The sequence below is a fragment of the Mercenaria mercenaria genome, chromosome 4 (genome assembly GCF_021730395.1).
Source record: "Mercenaria mercenaria strain notata chromosome 4, MADL_Memer_1, whole genome shotgun sequence".
Lineage (NCBI taxonomy): Eukaryota > Metazoa > Mollusca > Bivalvia > Venerida > Veneridae > Mercenaria > Mercenaria mercenaria.
The window spans coordinates 15,124,987-15,129,953 of NC_069364.1; the positions used below are offsets into that span (position 1 = coordinate 15,124,987).

The following is a 4,967-nucleotide window of genomic DNA, read 5'->3' on the forward strand; positions in this document are numbered from 1 at the left end:
CGAGTGCATAGTTGGGGGCAGTGGATTTATTCATTTACTGAGACGAAATGAAGCGTTGAGAAATGTTCATAAACAACATGTACAGTTTCGGGATATATCCAAATTGTATGTTTGTACAAAGTTATGGCAGTGTATTTTCAATATATAATTAATCAGCTTCAAACCTGTCACTTTTGAACCAATCAAACACACAGTCGAGGGTACTACGTCATATTGCATGTGTTTTCTTTACCAAATATGGGATTAGGTAAACCAGCCATATGTTGTTACACCACGTGTGACAATTTTATGTTATCGGGCATATGTTTATGGGAATCAGATATGCAGCCGTAAGTATACATTGTTTTGTGATTCACATATCAATTACTGCAATTAGTGTATTCATATCAATGATTGCAGGGACATAAATAGCTATGCATTCTCTACTGTAGGCATTTCAAACTTTGAACAACACAATTTGTTCACAATACTAACATTCTATTTTGTAGAAGATATCAAGCTTCTTTTTCAAAAGCATTTTGTCATTTCTGTCATGATTATAAATTAAGTCTGTGTCTTACGTATTTCGCCAGGTACTCTGTGAGCTGAAAGTGCTGCAAACCTTGTACATTTTTTTCAAAATGCAAAATGAAAGTGAAAGTAGAGCTGTCAAAATGAACAAAAAATGCAATATTTCAAAAAATGTAAAAGTTAATTAGTTTTCATTAACCAGAGTACCTAGATAAGTATGTTAGACACACAACAAAAACAAATTTAGAGAAACAAATGTGTTTGAAAAAAAAAGATTGATATTTCTACAAGGTAGAATGTGGGCAGTCAGAGTTACATGTTTTTAAGACAAAATACAAAGTATAACCAAAACAAGGTGACCTTTATAGAAAGTATCTGCTACTTGTGTATATGTGCTATGAATATTATTGGTCTGTCAGGTATGATTTCCATTTATGAAAATTTACATGAGGGGGTCTCAAAGGCTTTACATGATCCTAGTTCTACTTTTCATTTCTACTTTCACTTTCAGTTCGAAATGTGTTCCATTTTTGTTTTAATAACATTTTTGCAGCACTTTCACCCCCAGACTTCCTGAATAACCAATATGTTATGTTAGACAATAGTATAAACATTAGTCTCACTTGAGATGCAAACTACAGGTGTCATATATAGGCCTAGCTTATTCCTGTATTTAAATGTTGCAGGTTTGTAATATATCATAACTTGAGACAGGACTATATAAAAACTATTTTTGACACAAGCATGGTAACAAAATATATTTTTGAAACAAAAGTTTGAAAATCTGTATGACAGTATAATAGCATTTTATGATGGGAAATTTCCAATCAGTAGAATATATATTTGTATATTAAAGGTTTTTCTTCTTTTTTCTGTACACTTCTGTATATTGTAGATCTAAATAGAGACAGAATATGTAATTCCTCAATAAAATGCTAAAACATGTTGGTTTTTTTTTTTTAAAAATCATTATGAAAGAAAAAGCTATTTCAATTGTAAGGCATCCCTGAAATGTCACAGATTTTGATAATGGTTTTAAATGTTCATTGTCAATGCATATGTTTCAAAGTATGCTATTTAATTTTATATGTTTATATATTTTATATGTGGTTTATATAATACAAACCCACACACAATTTTATTAAGATTCTTGTAGATATCAAAATTATTTAGCTAATAATTATAAGCTTATGTACATGCACCCAATAAACATTGATCTTGTATACCTAAGGCTCAAACTTAGTGCTTGATTTTCTATATTATCAAAATCTTTGTGTAATTTAAAGATTGATATTCCTTCTTATAAATGGAATAAGGTATATTTAAACCTGGTTACAGAGCAATTTTATATAATTTATATCAGGTCACAGCCAGCTGATGAAGATCCTCAGCTTATACAGAGGTCAGGCTTGAGCTATGTGCTGATTCAAAAGATGCTAATGACAGTGGATAATCCATTCTGAGCTGTTCTAGGACCATTCACCAACGTTCCAAAACACTGATGGAACTGAAGGCAGTACCTGTATTGGTGTCTGGCCTGTGATTTCAAGTTTAGTATGTATTGACTGTGTTAGTCTCAATGTTTCCTAAATTTGCAAACTCTATTAAAATTCAAACCATGCTAGATTTTAATTTTAGTCAAAAGGAAATACAGGGGAACAATAAATAAAATCATGCTTGCAAAATATACAGAAACCAAATTGATAACCTGAATGGAGGCACTTCATTTACAAACATTTGAAATGGATCAGGCTGATTTTGACCAGTATTGGTTTTGGTTTGAAACTTTCACTTATGATAATTTGCATGCCTAGCTCAGAATATAAAGCACTAGACAATAAATCAAGAAAAGTTGTAAGTTTGATCCTTTGGCTATGCATGTAATATCTTTAACAGTTTGAGAGACGAACATGTCTGAAGTCATTTGTCCAACATTTTCTTACTCATTTACAATGGTAAGTTGTCTGTGAGCAGGAACACTTGATAGGTTAACTGAACACCTTTACATGACTGAAATACTATGGCAAAATTGAATCATATTGAAACAAAAAAAAAGGAAATTTCGCTCCATAAATGCATAACAAAAATAAAATTTGTGATAGTGTACTGTATATAACATAGAAAAAACAATTCCTTTTCAGATTGATGTACCTCCTCCTGATGTATCTCCTTGAATACAATATATCTGCCATGTGAAAGGAACAAGCTGATGGATATACTGTGGAAGTGGGGGCCTATGTAAAAAACATTTTATTTAAAGAATATAAGAAATCTGACACTAAACTACTGAAAAGGTGCACAGGGGACATTTTTGTGTGTATAGACTTTCATCAAGATTCTGAGAAAGTTGATTTATTAAACAAAAATAGAAAAGTGATGGGGTTATGAAACTGTAGTGTTCAACATTTAAATTGTTGTTTTTTTGGGGGGTTTTTTTTCACTACATTTTGTGAAGAGGGTTCCATCACAAGATGCGACATATTGCCTGGTAAGAATTAGATGTAGTTTATGAAAAAAAGTATTTTGCTTTAAATGTGCAGACTTTAAGTCACATAAAAAATCAAAGCTGTAACAATAAAGCTTGATTAAAAAAACACACTGTTGAAAACTAGCCTTCATGTAAATGTCACACTTTTTTGGGTGCACAGGGGACACAATTAGCTATATAATTTAATATAACTTTAACCCTTAGGCCCTTGCTAAATTACTATAATGAACTTGTCCGTTTAACAATTTGGACAGTATTATTAAGTGTTAAAAGGGGTGCTAACCAAAAGATACTGACTGAATGGCGAACAGTGCAGATTAAGATCAGACTGCACAGATGTGCAGGCTGATCATGATCTACACTTGTCGCAAAGGTAGGACCAACCATGTACAGCATGATAAGGGTTAAAACTGCTTGAGCCATTCAGCTGAAATTGCAAACATTTGTTGACTACATTGATTGGATATATGTAATTTGCCCCAAAACACTTTATAAAACTGAACTGAATTAAAATAAGGTGAGAGAGAAGGAAAAGCTTAATTATTTAAAAAAAAACCTATATAGCCGATAGATATACATTGTTGAAGGCATTATCTTTGTTTACATTAAATTTAAATGTGGCTGCCACGTTGTTTGTTAGGAACATAAGACACATTAATTTCTTGTTTTCGAATTTTAATTATCGCATTTATGTGTCAAAGATTGGTATGGGTGAAAATGTTACTGAAAATGTTAAATCAGTTTTTATTGATTAACTCCCTTTTTGGCTTGTGCAGTATAAAGTCATGTGCATCATTGAAAGTATATGTAGTACTTTTCTAACCAACTGATAAACATTCTATTTTTGGAAAGTTTGTTGCATAAAGTCAAAGGGGTTTTTCTGTATGAAATTTACATGGTGTAGGCCTTAAAGCTGTTTACTTTAAAAACCTCCTTGTATTTTTGATAATTTCTTATGTAATTAAGTCATTTCTAATGTTTTCTCTTTTAATTGACCCTGAGTGGCAGTTCTTGTTAACTACAAAACCATCTTCTATTATTGGTTAACTAATTATTGGAATAGTGAGCATTTTAACATTGTTTCATCACAATGCACTCCTTTATGGGAATAGGGAGGCAATAGCACATTTAACTATTAAACTAATTATTAAACTATGTCATTTGAATGAAAACGGCCTTAGACACACCTGAAAATCAGATAAATTTGAAAATACATGCAAAGTTTTAAAAATGTTTTTGGATTTAAGTTATAACATTTTCTTATTTTTATCTTCAGTTGGTTATAAATGCAACTGATTGTTTTTATCAACATCTGTTTCGTCCCAATTTAATTTTGTGACCCATACAGTGTTTCCAGGACTCGTCAGTAAGAGAAACACCATCAACTTGAGTCAACAACATAACTTTTAACATGTGAACAGAAGTTAATTATAAACATTTTCATAGGAAGAATAGTGAACTGGAACAGTAAATGAAAATTTAAAAGAAATGAAAATGATAACCTGTACACTTTGGCATTTCATAGTTCTTTTTTAAAAATCAAATTTATCTGAGAAGACAATGACAGTGAAATATAAAATTTTACTTAAATTTATTGTTGTAAATCATACTGAAATCTAACAACTTACTGGTAATATAAATTTTATCAATAGCATAGAGTAAAGATTTTCTGATATTTTTGGAAAGATTTGAAAAACATTGTACTTTAAATGTTCAACCAATATTTTAGATCAAATTATGAAATTCCATATTTATTTATAAATGAATAAAACTGTAGTCAACTTATAAAAATTTCTGTTAACTTTAATAAATTATTAGAACTTAAATATTTTTCATTGTCTTTGTGTCCATCAGTTTTTCTGCTTATTCAATTATCCCCACACAACCTGTTTTCAAACACAACCTATTTTCAACCGCCTAGGATTTTGTATGATAAAAATCTTTACAAGCCAAATTTATCAGATGTGAT

At 30.6% G+C, this 4,967-nt stretch overlaps 1 long non-coding RNA gene across 1 annotated transcript; it reads left to right on the plus strand.

Annotated features, from left to right (window-relative positions):
* Nucleotides 1-253: 253 nt before the first annotated feature.
* LOC128556225 (uncharacterized) lies at nucleotides 254-3,623 on the plus strand. Its single transcript, XR_008370502.1, has 3 exons — nucleotides 254-329; nucleotides 1,874-2,064; nucleotides 2,652-3,623. It is a non-coding gene; the product is annotated as an uncharacterized LOC128556225 (long non-coding RNA).
* The last annotated feature ends 1,344 nt before the right edge of the window (nucleotides 3,624-4,967 follow it).